The 19742-nt window shown below is 34.3% G+C and overlaps 1 pseudogene; it reads left to right on the forward strand.

Annotated features, from left to right (window-relative positions):
• LOC132301397 (L-type lectin-domain containing receptor kinase IX.1-like) overlaps positions 1 to 9728 on the forward strand; it is a 37231-nt pseudogene extending 27503 nt beyond the window's left edge.
• The last annotated feature ends 10014 nt before the right edge of the window (positions 9729 to 19742 follow it).

Raw genomic sequence — 19742 nt, forward strand, 5'->3', positions numbered from 1 at the left:
TAAAAAAGAAGAAGAAAAAGAAAATAATGACCAGTTTGAGTTTGTAACCTTTCCAACTTGAGTTATTAAGCCCTAGGAGTGTCTCTACACTCAGCAACCTAAAGCCATCTGGTTTGGGAGTTGTTGGCCTAACGCTTACTATATGGGTTGGACAGAAAGCTTAAAAGACTTAGACATTGCACGGTCATTCAAAAATATTTTTATTGTAATAAACATGGTTCGTTGGAGTTTGTAGCCTTGCCAATTCGAGTTATTAAGCCCTAGGAGTGTCTCTACACTCAGCACCCTAAAGCCATCTGGCTTGGGAGTTGTTAGCCTAACGCTTGCTATATGGGTTGGTTAGAAAGCTTAAAGGATTTCAGCATTGCACAACCATTTTATGTATCATTTTTGAGTTAAAATAAATTGTCAACAAGCAACAAAGTTGTTTGTAAATTAATTCATGCCTTAGGGACTTCATTTAAAATGGAATTCAATGATTTGAAGACTTTTGTCTTGAAATTGGAAAAAGAAAGTAAAAGCCGCATGTTGTGAATCCAATCCAATTTCACTGAAGCTAGAGTTGATTTCTAGTCAAGAGATGACAATTGAGTTATTTATATAGACTAGGATGTTGATACATGTATATTGAAATGTGTTTAACAATTTTTGTATCAATGCTTCATATATGCATAGTAGTCTACTCAATGACCCCGTCTCCAGTCCTATGTCTGTTTCGAGTTATATTTGAGCTATGTATATATTTCATTTTTCCATAGTTGATTTTGTGGTAGCATTCCCATTGTTATCATTTTATTGAGTTTTTCATTTTAGTTTTGCTAAAGGACTAGCAAAATGTAAGTTTGGGGGTGTGATAAGTGCCGAATATTGCATATTCATACGCCTTTAGCTGCATTAGTTAAATCCATTATTTGATTATTCTTTATAAATTATCTTTATTTGCATGTTTTTATATATTTTCAGGTTCATTGGCCAAAAAGGAGCAAAAATGGTGTTTTATTCAATCTTTGAAGAGCAATGTGCTCAAGGCTAAGTTCTGGCAGCAGTAGATTCTGACTTTGCTCGCCATTTTTGACCGATCAAACTCGAGAACTGGACTTCTATTAAAACATGACATATTTATAGCTTTGAATTAACTTTCCAAATCTTCAAACGGTTCATCATTTGGAGTTTGGAGTAGAAAGTTATGGCTATTCTACCAAAGTAGTGCAAAGCAGGTCAAGAGGAAGGAGTATACTGGTCTAATTTCGAGCGCTTGAAGTGCTTAGTTTGAGCGCTCGAACTATGGGTAGACTACTCTCCTGGAACCATCACTTCAGCCCACTTGCACCTTGTTTCCCTCATCTCTGATTTCCATCTTTATGGGTTGGTTGGAGATGTCTTTTGGTGGGGTTTTGAGCCTTGTTTGGTGGAGAGGAATGTCTACAAAAGGAAGAGGACCACACATAACATCATATCTGATCTTAGTAAGATTTGTGGAGAGAGAAAGAGGAGGAAAAAGATAGAGTTCTTGAAGCCAAGGAAAGGGAGCTCGAAAATGGAGGTTGCGACCAAGCTTCTTTCTTCTTCTAAGGCTCCCATGGGTAACTAAACCTCCATCTAGGGAGGTGATGAGGCCCCTCCCTTGTAAGCATGTTCTAATTTAGGCTATATTTTGGGGATTAAGATGTATATTCTATGGTCTTTTCATAACCAAGAGCACTTCATTTCTTGTAATGAATGTTGATATATGTATGGATGATTTCTGTAAGTTGATTATCTTGCTTTAGATGATGTCTTATATTAATCATATTGCTTGAGTTTTCATGGTGAGAATGGAGACAAGGTTATGAAATGGTTTAATGGCATGTTGATTAGGACTTTGATAGATCATTGCTTAGGTGAAACCTTTGATGATTTATGCTTATTTCTTACCTTCATGTGCTTCATCATTTTATCTAGGGCTTGATAGTCTTTCATTCAAGTAAATGTGGTTAAGCTACACCTTAGTTAGGTAGTCTAAACATGTTAACCTTTGATGGATCATGCTTGCTTCAGATTTAATGAACTTCTTGAGGATATTATAGCAACCAAGTGTTGTTATGTATCATGACCATAATATATATTGTTTTCCCCCAATTTAGCTCTAATCTAGCATGTGTATAGGGATGGAGGCGGATTCACTTCCCTAGTCCTCTTTACTTGTATTTCATCTCCTTTAAACTCTTGCAAACTTTTAATTCATGCACCTTAATTTCATAGCTTAAGTGACAACCAACAAATCCTCTATGAACACCCCTATCATTCTAAGAAGACTCTAGACACTTAGGTTGCCATAGATTAGCACAGTCCCAGTGGTTCGACTTACCCGACCAATAGCCCTATTTTACAATGATTCGTACTATTGTGAAGGTTGATTTCTAATTGTAATCGACTCAACTGATCAACATGCTACAAAAGCAATCCCAAAACTGAAAAACAACATACAAACCAATGTCATTCGCACCCATGTGCTTATGACAGGACAACCTCTCAAAGGAAAGTGACCACGCGGCCACACGGCAAGTCGAAACTTACACACAGAACCCAATGAAGATAACAATTGAAAACATCCCTCCTAACGAACCATCATAAGGAACCCAAAACAACCACCAAAAGAACTCCAAAATAACCACGTATCAAATCAGGGTAATGAACAAAGACAACATGGCAGTACGAATAGCGACCAGAACCTGCCCATGACGTACTCAAATGTATGGTAGCAATGACAGTGCCTAGTGCCCACCCACACTTACTCGTCAATAAGGTAGCATCGACGGCAACTAGCACTGGCCCACAACACACAACTTTGTATGGTAGCATGACAGTATAAGGCGCTAGTTCATAACCTGCCCCCCACTAGGTCTACCTATGAAACCTCTCGATACAAATGACATCAATTTCACAAAACGATCATGGCCAAAAACAATGTGGGAACCAAGCATTTGTGAGAGTTGAAATATAGTCCAAAGACGTTCCAGACTATCCCGGCCAATCCCAAACTCTGACAACAATGTCATAGGCACCATTATGTTTAAGGCCCTAAATCCTCAATATAGCAAAACCAACATCTCTAATGTCTCAAAATACTCCTATTAACAACATAAATCAAGAATCTAAAGCCTGAAAGGCAAATTAAAACCTCCAGAAATCAAAACGAACCTCACTACAAGACATTTCATCGAAAGTCCTTCATATCTCCCTGAAACATATAGACTACAAGATCACACCGTAATTAAACATTAGATCCACATCCCTATCATAGATAACTAAATCCTCGAAATACAAGTCCACCAAGTGGTACACACATCAAAATCCTGACAACCAAGGTCATAAAATGAATCTCTCGAAACCGTGCTTGGCATCACCAAGCTAAATCAAAATTTCTCAATTTCCATTGATCCATAAACAACCACTAGAACTACGATTCCTCAAAACTATGCCTAGTCATAACTAGGACGAGAATTCTCCACAAATAAGCCATATCTAACAGCGATCTTCCAAAAGTTTTCCTAAAAGTCAACCACATCCAAGTTTCCTAAACTGAAATAAGTCTCCAAAGGACATTCTCAAAAGAGCATCGAGGTCACCTCACGAATCAAATAAATCCTTAATGATATGGACACAAGTCCCCGTAAAATGATCTCACACCAATTAACTCACTTTGAGCACCACAACTCCGTCAACAATCACGGCAAAACTCCCTAAGGGAAGACACGAAAGAAAGGGAACCACCAGTCCTAAGAAGGACAATGCTACGATTCTGTCACTGAAACGAAAGACAACAAGGTCAAAGACTTCACCCCCTATATGGAAGTAAGTCAACTAAAATCAACCAAATCCTCACTAAGGACTCAAGACAACAATGGTGATCCTCGCGGACCAACCAACCCCCAAAACTGTGCACAACGCAATGAAAAGTAGAGACTCACTCCTTGTGAAGTCCTTTACTTGAACTAAGAAAGAGGAAAAACCCTATTCTCCCATAAACGTTAACACGACAAATACGGAAAGGGAACAAAAAGGGAAAACTAAACATAGAAGTCATGCAAATAATAAGGAATGCAACTACCAAGAAAGTACGTATACTCATATAGATAAAAATTAAGGGTACATGCAGCACGTCTCCACGTAAGCACAAATCACGTCACTAAAGTATAGTAACAACAGGGCATCTCTAAGCATATAAGGAAGGCATGCTAATGCTACACAACAAGAAAGCAAATGTGGACACACCTCCACCTACTTATGGATTACAATATCTTAAATCATACTACTAACATGGTAGTAAACGAAATTGTAGAAAATAAAATGATGCAATAATGAACACTATGGACATCGTGTCCTAGAATGTCTAGGTAAAAGGAAAAACCAATCCTAGCCATCAATTGACTCCAAAAACCAATGCGACAACAACTTGTCTCAAAACCAATGTGAGCCCTTACCACAACGGTAAGACTTTAATAATCTATCTTCAAATCTAGAGGTGACACTACAAGTGACACTAACAATACAATGTTCTCTTTACCAAAACATCAATCAATCGACTTGATCCCAAAAGCGTTATTATGCAAAGAGAACTCAAAGAAAATGGTAACTGTAGCCGTACCAATAACAACCAAATCAATCACTACGACTGAACCCCAAAACAACTATCATCATCATCGATAAAAAGGATAACGCTTATCAAAACAAAACCAACATCGATTCCATCCGAACTGCACTTGTAACTAGCCAGTACGGTAGCATGACAGTGCTATGCACCTACCACAAACGTACCGGCCCACGAAAATCACAATCCCAGACGAATCATCCTAAACAACCAAGGATCCTAAGAGGTCCATAACCTCATCATGGCCCAAAACCAACAAATCCAGTACTATGGCAATGCCTAATGACTCATCTCATGAGAGCCTAAACAAAAGGTGACCATCCACCTACCTCAAAACCAGTGCTAGGTCGACAACAACCTACACTACCACGAAACTGTGACTACGATCACCAACAACCCCAACTCGTGCCCTAATAACCAATCCCGTGTCATGCCAAATATGCAACACAGTTACACATATACAATTCTAATCTAGCATACATCATATATCATGCTCCTTATATTAGAATAAAATCATGTTAATAAACAACATGTCACATATAGCACATAAGCACATAAACATGTTATCATGAAGCATATAAACACATACAGTATGGCAACATAAGCATGATATGCACCCAAAACCCATCGTCCAAGGTATTCAAACCTAGGAGTTCTGATACCACTTACGACAGCCCAAGTTTTGTAACTCGGTGCGTCAATGATGAACTGAAAGTTGACCCGAAAATGGATCCAAAATAAAAAATTGAAAGATAAAACCAAAGTCTATAGAGATATACATCATCTCCAAGACACCAAAGTGACCTTCAGAAAGGCGAATGAGTAAACGAGAGTCAAAACGGGTAAAATTCGTCAATAAAGGACAAAGTGGTCAATTTACAAATAAAAAAAGAAACTTGACTCTAAACAAGTCAAACAAGGTGAATACAACCTAATCTAGTCATTTTATAACATTCTAAGAGGTTCTAACAGCTTTGGCCAAGAATCCCACAAGATGCCCATTCCCGGTTTAAACAAAATCTGACACTATGTCACTAAAATATAAATAACTCTCACTATGATTTGAATATGAGGATGGAATAGGTACCATTGGAAAGCCGAATCAAAAATATTGAGTTTAGGCTCAAGAATCACCCTTTTTGGGTTAGAAATGAAGAAGTTATGACCGTTTGAAGTCGGAACAACAATGCTGAATCAAAATCTAGAAGGCTGATGAGTGAAGGCTATTTTGGTCGACTAAAATGGAGTTTCAGATGACCGAAATGGATACAAACTTTCCTAAGAACATATTTTTGAGAGGAGGTTACTTTGGTAGATCGAAATAAGGCATCGGTCGACCAAAATGACCCTAAACAGTGATTTTAGCTACTAGAATGAGTGTTTTACTGTGCAATGAAGTTTCCAAAAGTCATTGGTTGACTAAAATGGTATTTTGGACGACCGAAATGACTCGAAAAGCTGCCGAATGACCTATTATGCATAAGAAATGTTGAGGCTTCACCCGAGCCTCAAACCCAAAAATGAATTTGGTCCAAAAACAAGATTTTAAGCTATGTAAGCATGCAAACAAATGTACTTTACATATTGAACTGTGTTACAATGGCCTATGGCCTCATTACATTTCATTTACAAGATTTTACATGCCAAACCTCCAAAGTTGATAAAGATACATTTTTAAACAAAATATGGCACCAAAGGAGTACAAGTGCAAATATAAACATGATTGGCCCTTGGCCTCATATTATACACATAAAATGGAAGTCAAAAGATATGCTTAGGCACACATTACATATTTAGAATCAAATATACACATTTTCACATAAAAGGCTACAAGTGAAATTTCAAGCCAACCTTTATAAGAGTCATGAACAAGAATACTCTTAAAGAACTTCAATTCATCGAAACGATCCAAGGATATTGTGCATTCCAAACCAAGGCATCCATACCTGACAAATCACCCGATAATTTTGGGGTGAGTAAACAAATTACTTGTAAGGAATGAGCATGCATAGACTCAACTTTATACAAGATTTTTACATTAACATGAAACTATTCAAAAGGATCATGCCACCTACCGTCTATGTCAAAGGTGAGACTTAGGGAGCATCGTAAGCTACCTTAGATCATTTCTAGCATGAAACACATCCTTCATGCAATTCCAAACAACATGAAAGCATGCTATACAAAGCAACATGATATAGATTCTCAAAGTTATTAACTTGAAATCTAAAGTGCGAAAACAACTAAATATAACAATTTAGTATAATTAGAATTTCTAATACAATGCATCAAGACATAGATTCTAAAAGTTATCAACTTAAAATCTAAAATACGAAAACAACAAAAGTGGGTCATGCTGCCTAACGTCTTTATTCCAAATGAACCTATAGGATTATTTCTAAGCTACATTTGAACATTTTAATATAGATGTACTTCACAACATCAAAAACATGCGTTGATTCCTTAAAAATCATAATGCATAAATATACTTAACAACATTAAATCGCCAATAACCAAAATCACAAGTCACAATTAAATATGATTATCAACTTGGAATTAAATACGAAATCAAATGGTGAAAAACTTAGACATCACATCTTGGAATGAACCAAGAACAAAACGGTTATTTTGGGCATTAACCCGCTGGGAAGACCACCCTAGTGCGCACTATTTCAATTGAGGATAACTCATACCTCTAGCACTAGAGCCAAACTCTAGCCATATCACTTCTAACAATGTTACACACTCCAAAATAAACCAAATAAGTTCACAACTTATACATAATTTATATAATGCACGAAATCACCTTCCATGTACAAGTAAGTTGAAACCACACAATCCATGCCTTAGAATTTCAATTCTAAAATCGCATATATAATGTCAAATGCAAAGTGTGCAATTCATTACACAAGTCAATCATATATATATTCAATATTGGAAACAAGTTCTCATGAATATAAATTTAACAACAATGTTATTCAATACTTAAAACACAACCAAGTGAATACACAACAAGTCAAACATCTATGATTTAAACATATAATTAAATCTATGAAATAATTAGATAGAATTTAATTAAACGAAAATAATTAAATTTTCTAGATTTCAAATCAATTCCAAATAACCTCAAATTAATATATATTAAACAACATAGTATAGTAATTACTTATATCAAATCAAAAATGCAAAATGAGTAAGATATCATCATGTAGAATTTAATTAATTTAAATTAATTAAATCTCTAGATTTCAAAAGTTATTCAAATGATCCCAAATTAATATATTACAAGCACTAAGTCATGGTCATACCACAAATCAAGTCTAAAATAGAATAGAAGCAAAATATAATTAAGTAGAATTTAAATAAAATTAAATTCATTAAATCTCTAGATTTGAAAACTCATTTAAATCATCCCAGTTTAATATATCATAAAGATAAAGTCATGGCCATGCCATATACCAAGTCTAAAATGAGTTATATGCAAGCTATGATAAATCATTAATTTCTTAAATTAACAAAAGACATGCATGCAACTTATATTTCATACAAAAGCAAGTAAAACCCTTAGGTAATAAACTATAACACCCCTACCTCACTAGAGAAGTGTCTCTCTAGAATTCAAGGCAAATCAACACAAAATGGCAAACCCTTCAAGGGTTATGAAGAGGAGGATGAAGGGAATAAAAGGTATACCCAAGGTTAAGCTTGGAAATCAATGGAAGGCTCTTAAAAATTAAAGTCAAAGCTTAAGGCTTTAAGCTTCATCCATGGAGGCTAGGGTTTGTGGTGCGGAAGATAATAACATAATGTGAAAAAGTGTGAGTGGAGGAAATAAAAATCCTCCACTCACTATGTGATCCTACACCTTGGTCAGCACACACATCCATGGTCAATTGCACAAAAATCTCTCTTTAACAACATAATTCCAAAGTAGCCCAAAAATAATTGCAAGATTTAATTTGGAGCATACACTTGTCACTCATCCAAGCGTCCATTGTAGGCTTAATCCTAAGCCTACACTTATCAACCGTCCAAGCCAACTAGTGCACATATTCTAGTTCAACAAGTGGTTGAATCTCCACCCTCCACGTCATCATCCAAGGTATCAAAGTGTCCCCACACAAGTGTCAACAAGTGGATCAATGAGAGTGTGACACTTGTCGCACTTTTCAAAAATTGCAAAAAGGTCTTTTTTAAAAATATCTTCCAAATTAAATTACAAAATGAGCCCTAAGATGAAAAATAGTTACTTATAATAATTACACAAATGACCCTTAAAGAAAGAAAATTCTAGAAGAAGTGTGCATCCACACCCCTAAGGATGAAAGTACACAACTAGCATGCTTTTCTATAAAAGTAAAAATACACATAGCATGGAATTCAAATATCGTGAATGCATGCAAAACTGGAATCAAATCCGAATATGAAAAGTGAGATTGTGCCAACAAAGTGACAAACGGGGAAAAAGGCAAAAAGTGAATAGTGTCACAAAATTGAAAATGTGAAAATGACTCGGTCCTCAAAGGAAGTCGTCAATCCAAAGCAAAGAGTATCGGAAACCATTCCCGAGCACTCATGATGACACTAAGTGATGAGAAACTGAACTCAAAAAGGAAAAGATCAATGGAAAAAAATATCCATGAAAATCTAAAAAAAGGAAATGAAGGAAAATGACCGGGACATTACAACATGGCTCCCGATTGTATCATTTCAGGTAAGGTTGGTAAGGAATCAGAAGTCTAGCTTTGGAGTTGTAGCATTAGAAATAGCATGTGGAAGAAAATTTGTCGACTGTAGAGCTCAAGAAAAGTCTCAAAGAAGTATTATAGAGCGGGTTCAGTACCTCTATGGAATAAGAAAGCTTCTTGAAGCAACCAACCCAAAACTATCTGTAGATTTTGATAAGAAGGAAATGGAATGTTTGATGATTGTTGGCCTCTAGTGTGCTCAACTAGATAGCAAACTCAGGCCTTCAATTAAGCAAGCAATTCATATCCTAAATTTTAAGGCTCCATTGCCTAGTTTTCCATCAGAGATGCCTATGCCTATGCTGAGATCTTTAGTGTCACTATCCTATGGCACCATTGGTTATGTATGAGAGTAGCTAAATTAGTTGTATTTATTATTGTTAATGAAATGTGTTCGAGTTTATGTTTGTTTTCATACATTTTGTTACTTATTCTATTTCTTAAAATTATTTGTCTACAAGTGCTCATTTTAGAGGCATCTAGTGTGAGATATATATTTTGAGGAGATTGTGAAAAATATATATTTTGTTTATTGGCTAATTTCGTTGTCAAAACAACTCCAAGTTGAGTTGTAATTCAAGTTACTGTATCGAGATCGACAGCGACTACGAAATTGGAAGTTGTTCAAAGTTACCATGATTGAGATCATTCAAGAAAAGTAAGAACAATACTTTAGGAATGAATCTAAAAAGGTTAGGAAACATTCCACACTTGGTTTATTTTTATATATTTCCAAAACATGGTTTTACCAAGTTTAGCCTAAAAATTCAAGTCTGCTAGTATTGAACCGGTTCAGCATCATTAATCCGGTTCAAGGCCTTCAAGATTGGCTTCGAATTCTCTCTGCCAATCTTGAACCGGTTCAACACCCTTGAATCGGTTCAAGAAGTCCTGTTCAGGTTACAATTCTAGTTTCCTGTTTCTAATTTCTTTCCTATTTGGTCTAGAATTGTACCAAGTCCTATGCACGAATTTTTTCATATTTTCAGAGGGATTAGGACATTCTAAACTCTATATAAACCTTTTCATACACACAGGTTTATTCATGGCTTTAAGGAACATTAATTCTATATTTTAAGAAAGCCTTTTGAGAGAGATTTTTATACATGGCTTTTGCATACAAAATTCAGATCTACTAGAGAGCCATATTTGAGAGATATTTTTTTATTCATTCAGAAAATCAATCTAATTTTACTAATTTTATTTTTAAGAGGACACACATAAACACAAGAGTGATTTAGGAATGTTGTTCTCTATCTCATCGGAATTGGAGCATAATTGAAGATTCAGAGATTCCAAATAAGCAGAATTCATTCGTTCTTCGTCAAATTCAGATCCAGAAGAAAAGAGGTGAAATGATCACACTTTGAAGGGGTTAGAGCATTCTTGGAGTGTTGTTTGATCTACCTACAACTTTTCTATAGAGATCGAGAGTAAGCCTGAGGTCAAGAGCTGTTGGATGGGGGAGTCACAAAGCCAGGGTCAAACTGTGTCAAAGTTTGATATACTTTGCTTCAAATATAGTGGATCGTTTATCTCAGGACTGCAAAGTCCAATGAGATTTTTTCTTGTTACAATTGGTCTATTATACCAATTGGGGTTTCCTTACTAAAATTCTGGTGTCATCTCTTAAACTCTATTTACTTGCACTTTATTTTTGCTTTATGGTTTGAATTTAGTTTAATTTCAGTAAAATTAAAATAAGTAAAAATTGGATAAAGAGCAAGTTAATCTATTTACCATCTCTTTAGATTATCTATCCATATTATATTCCACAACCATTCCGCTGCGCACAAACTCTCAATAAGTGGTATCAGAGCCATCCTCTATACATTGAGTTAATCCTTGTGGATTTTTTTTTGAAAAATAAATTTATTTTTTTTTTCAAAAATTCATGATGGAAAATCCTATGAATAAAAAAGAATTGGATTTTGTTTTTGATGGTTTTGATAGTTTAAGTTCTGATAAGGAATTTTCTCGTTTATCTAAAAGATATGGAAAACTCCTTAATAGAAAGAATAAATATTTTAGTAAAGGAGATTCTTATAAATTCAAAGATAAGAAAAATAAGAAAGATGCTTTTAATGCTTTTCTTGCTAATGTTGATAATGATACTGTTAATAATTCTCCTTTTTGTGTAGGAGATTCTACCAAATTTGGGGCATTGAGTAAGGTTGGTTCTTATGATTCGGATGATAAGAAAATTAAAGAAGAATCAAGTGAAAGTAATACATTAAAAATCTTTGAGGCAATGTTAAAGGCTAGTCAGAAGCAGTCTCAGGAACTAGAGTTAATGAAAAAGGAGAATGATACCTTGAAGAAGGAGAATAAATAAAAACAGAAATTGCTTGAGGAGAACAAAGTTGAAATTCAAAATCTTCAAGGTAAAGTAAAAATTCTCGAGAGCGAGGTAAGTCAAGCTAATTCTGCTAGAGAATCTTTTGTTGCCAAATTTAAATTTCTTGAGCTTGAATTAAAAAAGTCACAAGAGAAATTAATTACTTTTACTTCTAGGCAGATTAAACTTGATAAGATGATTAGTGCTGGTAAACATATGGGTGATAAGACTGGATTAGGTTTTAATGAGGCTTTATCTAGTAAAAAGGGTCAAACTGTTTTTGTTAAACCCATGAACTTGAATGTGCCTATTATTAAGCCTAAGCTTTTTGTTGATCTTCTGCATGCTAAAAATGTGTCCAAGGTGCTTTGTTGTTCTTATTATGGTACTGGACATAGTCAACACCATTGTTGTAAAAGAAAAAGGGATAATTCTTGTTCTAATTTTCATGATTATAGTTCCTTAATTTGCACAAAATAGGTTTCATACTAGAAAGCAAAGTAATTGGAATAAACCTAGAAATTTTCATGCTAAAAGGAATTCACATAAGAAAAAGAATATTCTTGATGTTCCTAAAAAATCTGATCAAAAGTTGAAAGTGAAAGCTGTTTGGGTGAAGAAAGAAGATTTGAGGTTGTATATGCCTATTGATGCTATGTAATTTGTTTTCAATAGGTCATTGGGTGTAAAACCCCCAAAGTAATTCCTAAAGAGGTTTTATGGTCATGGACTATGCTTTGATGAATATCTCATTTTCATTGGACCATATCTTGTAGTTTGAGATTTAGGTTGTTTTTCTTTCATGTGAAAGTGATGATTATGTTTTTTTTTTTTTTTTTTTTTTTTTTTTTTTGTGAATACGTGAATGATAATTATTTCTCTTGAATTTATTATTTTTGAATGCAAATTGGGACACATGATTATTTGTTGAAAAGATTCTTGATGTATAATCTATATGTTGAAAGATAATTTGCTTTATTTATTTCTTTTTAGAGATGACTCTCTTGAGTTCATATTTTGTATGTGCACTAGTCCAACTCTGAAAATTTTAATTGAAAATCATTGTGAAGTCGACTAGGTCATATTGCTCATAACAGTTATAAATGTTATTATTTTTTAAAAAATAGAGCATGTGTTTGGAAAAAAAAAAAAAAATGATGAAATTTTAGCATGAAAAGAATAGAAAAAATTAAAAGAATGCTGAAAATTTTTACTAAGGAAAAGGCTACCTATTGAGACTAGTTCGAAAGCTCCTACTAGACTTTGAAGAGGAGCTAATTGAGTAAATAGAAAGGAGAGGCAAGTCAAAATAGGGAATTACTATATACTTTTTAAAGTGAAAGCCGCCTTACTTAGAAAAGTTTGCTCAAAACAATCTTATTTTGATGCTTTTCGATCCATATGGTTTAGACAGTTGATCAATATGATTTGATTGAAATTTGATGAGATTGGATTGCATACACACACATATGAACTTGTTAGGCAAATTTCTAAATTTTTTAAAAAATTGCAAGTTGAATTTCTTGTTGTGATTGCATGCTTAAGAATTGATTTGATTGAATAATTTGTGATGTCTAAAAATTGTGTTTCAAATTCTCTTAAATTCTTCAAATTTTTTTGGATCTCACATATGCTTAAAATTCATGGAAATTAATATCTCATTATTTTTGTTCAAATATTAGAAAAAAAAAATGAAAAAAAATCCAAAAAGATTTTCCTTTTAGTTTTTATTAGGAATTTTTATTTTTGATTGGATGGAGACATCATGTGTATGATTTTAAGCATATTTGGTCTTATTAATCTAGTGGATGGAACATGTGTTATCTTGAATCCTTGCTTTTGGTTCCATTGCTACTATATATCATCATGTTTTTGTGCTTATTGCAATATCTTATTCATGGATGATAGTTTTATCTCTCTTCTTTTAAATTCTCCCATATTATTTATTTTCCTTCTTTGTTGAGGTTTATTTGTCAATTTGTAACAAAAAGGGAGAGAAGTGTGCATATTTGAGGGGGATAGTTTCTAGAATTGAGAGGGAGATATATATATATATATATTAATATTCACATACTGATATATGTTGATTGTTTATCTTTCTTGATTAAGCTTCACGGGTAATTTTGTTGAGCTAATGTGCAGATTACAAGTTGCTACATGTGTTGAAGCTTCATGATGTTCAAGAAGAGTTCCATTTTATTTCTTTGACAATCATTGTAAGCATAAATAAACAACATTTCCTTCTTACTCCCCACCTAGATGTTCCTTTAGCTAGCTCAAATATTAGAGAGAAGCTTGAGATTTTAGAGACAGGAAATGAAATGGAGGAGAGAGAAAGTATGGCCGAAAGAAGGGGAGAGGAAATAAAAGTGTGGTCTAAGCTTGGCCATTTTCTTCGCAAAATGTATGACCTAAAATGGGTCAAAAGTCAACCCAAACTTAAATATCATAAATGCCCTTCAAAGCTCACTAAAACCCCACCATGCTACATAATATACATCTCCACCCACATGACACATATATCTATATACACATACATATCTAATACATCAACTCACAAATAGATAAATGCATGGCAATGGGAAAATAACACCGAGACACACATGACACGTAAATTGATGCACAAAAAACAAATAAAAATAGAAATAAATACTAAAAAATCTGAAATAAAAAAAAATCCGAGACACTACAACATCCAAAAAATCACCCACAACTACCGAATAATCAACCCTACAAAACTCCTCATCATCGGCAAAAAGACTAGCTAAGAAAAACCCCTGTCGATCCCGACCTCTAACACCATAGAAAGAAGGGATGAGAAAGTCACACCGATCTCTCACAAAATAGAAACAATCCTCATCCGGGGTACACACTGAGACTCTACCCCTGGAACAATCAATAACCACCCTGAAAGACGACAACCAATCCATCACAAGATTGACGTCAAACCCCGTCATCTCGAGGAGGATGAGATCGAACTCAAGTACCCATCCGGCAATGGTAATGGAACAATCCTGACAAACTCTACCAAGAGTGACTGAACCCTCCGACAGGCGTGTCAACACAAAGCGGTCTGTCTGACTGACTGACTTCCAACCCCAATGCCCGTGCAAATGATGAAGCAATGAAGGAATAGGAAGCACTAGAATCAAACAACACTCAAGCCCAAGAATGGAACACAAGAAACATACCCTTGACAACTGAAGGACTAAATGATGGCTCGGCTAGAGGAACTACATACACGACCCTGGGTCTTCTAACCCTGAGAACCTCCAGCCTAATAACCCGACTGCTGAGTAGGTACACTAGATGAGGCTCCCCTGCCCGGTCGAGAGCTCTGAGAGGTCATAACTAGCTAAGATGGCTGAAGTGGTGGTAGCAGTTGAAACCCTGACTGAACTGTGGCAGACTGTGTCTGCCTCTGCTGTGAATCTTCACCCCTACCTGAACCACTACCCCACCATGGATAATCCTACAATACCCCTAGTTTTCAAAAGGATATAGCTAGAAATTAATTTTTATTTCTTGTGCATTTTAATGGAATATGTGGTTATGTGCTTATGTGGCTATGCGTTTCTATTTGCTTAATTGTTTATTTAAAATACGTGATTTAATTGTGTATTTTATTTTGTGTGATAGTGCAAAGTTGTTTGATTCGTTCTATGTAATTATTTGTTATGAGATGATATGTTTATTTAAATGTAATTTTATTTGCAAAATTAAGTGTGTGTTTTATTTTAATTTTCATTTATAAAGGAGTTGAATTTGGATAGTAGTAGTGCACCAAATAAATGAGTCACATGAACTACTTGGATGTGACCCATGGGTAGTGGAGGTTATTATTATTATTTTTCTAAATAATAATGATAAGGAGGATTCAGTTATATCTATATTTATATATATATAATTATATTATACTTATAAATGGTTGCATATATATGTACACACGTAACAGTACAAGATAATATTAGTAATACTATATAGTAGTATTATGATTTATATACATATATTTATTTTATATTAGTTTTTCTTTTCTTTTCTCTTTTTCGTCTCCTCTTAAAATTGGAATTAGGGTTTTATCAACCTATATATATACATAGTGTTGTTTGCCTTAGGGTTAAAAAAAAAAAAAAAAAAACCCCTATTCACGCCACCTTGTAGAAGAGAGTGGTAGTAGAGAATTGAGAGAGAGAACTATGAAGAGAGAAGGGAGAACTAAGGGGAAAAGGAATGGGGTCTACTTGTGGTTTAGAACCAGAGTAGTCAAAGGCTTGATGGTAATCTGAAGTCGCCGGAAAAACTAGGAAGAAAAAGTTAAGGTTTTAATTCGAAACCTAGAGGCAAGTTCTATTTCTTACTCTTTCTCTTTGTCTTGTGTTCTGTGCATGCCTAGGTAGTCTCCATGAATTTATTTGAATGTTAAATTGATCTTCTATTCGTGTTTAATTTAATCTGGAACAAGTCTTGTTAATTTAAGTTTACAGTTGTCTGAACTTGAAGCATATAGCATGATTAATTGTTTTCGTTGCTGTTAATAATGCAAACTATTTTATATAAATTATTGGGATGCTACTGGATATAGTTTAGTCTCTTAGGATCAGTATTAATGGAGAACCGAAGAGTTGGAAGTTACTGGAGACAAGGTAGAAGGGGTAAAACAGGTTTAAGGCTTTCAGAAAGGGAGAGAGCCGGCTCCATGGAAGTGGGAGCTCAAGTGAAGAGCCGGCTCCATGGGTTTGGAAGCCGGCTCCCTCATGTATAGAGTCGGCTCCAAGATGTAGGGAGCCGGCTCCATGTGTGGATTAAGCCTACTCTCAATTTTTGTGAGCAGATTCTCTTGTTTTGATGCGTACTGGAGGTAGTTTGGGCACTATTTGGAAGATTTGGGTTTCTCGGACTGTTATGGGTTAAAAATAAGGGTTCTAAATAATGTTTCATGATATATTAAAACCTTATAATGCATAGTTTAATCTATATGTTAGTGATTGGCACAATATGAAAATTTAAACAAGTTTACATATTGTTATCGGATAAGGATAATTTAATTGCTTAAATATTATTTTAACAATCTAATGACTATGATTATGATCTGATTTTAATTTTTATATTGGATGCATAATATGTTATTGGTTAGAACAATATGAAATTTTAAACAAATTATCATGTTATTCATGGATATAGAAGATTTAATTGCTTAATCTTAGTTTAGCAATTTTAAGGACTATGACAGGATTTTAAATCTTGTAATGGATGCATAATATGATTATATACATATCAGATTTTTATTATGCTTGCTCTGGACTAAAATTGATGAACTGTTTAGTTCTGTTTCTATCAATTATATGGATTTTGTGGATTATATACACCGGGATGGGACGGTGGCATATTAGGTATGGATAAGATCAAAATGCTAACTCCTACCTATTCTGGATTAAGGAAATGGATTTAGTTATAACATTTAAATCTTACTTATATTTCGCGTCATGGCACCGAACAGTTGAGCGGCACTACTTTGGTTTTGGACGAAATTTAAATATATAATTATGGTACCGCAATATGAGCTTGAGTCTCAGAGCCGATGGTTAGGAAGCGTATATATAGTGGGATGCATAACTGGCTATGATAGGTTGACGTATACCCTATTAGGCTTAGGTACTCATACCTACTTCAGGTGCATTTTGCATGTTGCCATCTATTCCGGTTGAGACACGCTTTGTAGTCCAGTAACAGTCCTTTAGTGTGGATATATATATATATATATATATATATATATATATATATATATATATAGTTATGGACTATATAGCTATTGTTGAAGTTATCTAGGATGTATGTAACGACCCGGATTTCTCAACCCAGTGCGTTAGTGATGAACCGGAAGTTGACCCGATAACGGACCCAAAATGCGGAAGCGAAAGAAGCCAAATGACCTCAAGAGATGTACGTCATCCTTAAGGCCCCAAAATGACTCTCCATGAAGCCACGGAACTTAAATTAGCCAAGCAAATAAAGCAAGAATGCCTAACCCAAAAAGAGATGAACTAAGGGCAAAATGGTCATTTCTCACTGAAAAGGATGCCACCGTGCACACCATTGGAAGGACAACAAAAAATGAACAAAATTAGACTCAAGAATCGTCTGATTCTAAGTCCGGACAGAAAATATATGAAATTCCAACACCCGACGCGAAAGTTATGAAGCAATGACTTAACATTTTCCAATATTTTCATAATAAATTTTGTAAACAAAAGTGCGTAGAAAACGAGATACATGTCATTGGCCTCCTGCCTCATCTCATACATGTTAAATACATTGAAAAGAGTGCACTTACGTACACTTTACATATACGAATCAACGAATACAAGTTTAAACAAATAGGGCTACAAAGAGGCATCTTATGCTAACACTTGCATTAAATATAAACTTAGAAACTGTAAGCCATCCAAGGAGCAATGGAATCTTCAAATCCTGAGTCCTGTACCTAAAATATGCCCCAGTATCATAGGGGTGAGTAACATAAAGCTACTCGTAGGAGATGAGCATGCATCGACCTAGCATTTTACAATTTTATCACCTTATGGTGAAACATGTTAAAGGGGCTCATACCACCTAACGTCTATGTCAAGATGAGACCCAGGGAGCATCCTAAGCTACCTAGATCATTTCTATCATAATCACATTGTTCATGCAATTCAAACAACATGGAAACATGTTATACAAGGCAACAAGATATAGATTCTCAAAGTCTTCAACTTGAAATCCAAAATACGAAAACAACAAGTGTGGGTCATGCCACCTAACGTCTATGTTCAAAATGAATCTATAAGGTCATTCCTAAACTACATTTGAACATCAAAACACAAATTATGATATCAATGCAATTTAACCAACAATGGAACTTCCAATACAACGCATGAAGCATGCTTTCACAAAGCTACATCTTAAGCTCAAAATAGGAAATCAAATAAGGAACAACAAGTTAAGATATCATCTAGTTATCAACTTGAAATGAAATACGAAATCAAACAAAGTGGATACTCGGACGTCACGCCGGATCAGACCGATAACATAGTTACTTTAGGGTTACTAGCCCATGGGTAACCTCCCTATGTGCGCACTAGACTATATAGAGGGACAATCCCCCGTACTAGAACCAAGTCCTAGCCATAGCCAAACAACGACATCCCCAAGTTTCCAAAATCAACAAATTGTGCAATAACGTATATATATCAACTATATATATCAACATGTATATACAAGATATCAACTATTTACCAAGCACAATCCAAATTTTGGAAACTTATACAATACATGCTCAAAATTCACAACTACTATGGCATGTAAGATGTCAAATACAAAGTGTGCAATTCCTTACACATAGCAACAATATATTCAATAAGGAAAAACATATTCTCATGAATATAAAAGTAACAACTATGTTATCCAATGCTCAAAAGTAATCAAGTGAACATACATCAAATCCAAATCCACGATTTAAATATAAAAACAACTTCCAAAATGCAATTAAATCCATGGAGTAATAAAGTAGAATTTAATTAAACATAAATAGTTAAATTCTCTAAATTCCAAGTTAATCCAAATAACCTCAATTTAATATATATTGAAAGACATGTAATGGTTATCATATATATAATATCAAATGACAAGTTAAGTGATTAAAACACTTAAAACAAAATTAATCAAGCTAATTAATTAATTTCCTCCAGATTTTTAAACAATTCCAAATGCCCTCAATTTAATCTATGTTAGAGAACATGCCAAGGCCTATTTAAACACCACATTACAACTTGATTTAATACTTGATAAAACCATGTGAATTAAACTTTCACTAAAGATAAATATTAAATAAAAGTTGTAATTCTTAATCAAATAATCCAAATTTAATGTATGTTAACCAACATATCTAAGCATAATTTCCTAGCATGTTACAATTGAAATCAAAGTTATACATCATTATAAATTTTAAATCTTATACAAAGAAATAAAAATTACTAACTTTCTAGAT

Source organism: Cornus florida, unplaced genomic scaffold (assembly GCF_030987335.1).
Source record: "Cornus florida cultivar Cherokee Brave unplaced genomic scaffold, ASM3098733v1 CherokeeBrave_3.0.0_Hap2_Chr03, whole genome shotgun sequence".
In the NCBI taxonomy this organism is placed as follows: domain Eukaryota; kingdom Viridiplantae; phylum Streptophyta; class Magnoliopsida; order Cornales; family Cornaceae; genus Cornus; species Cornus florida.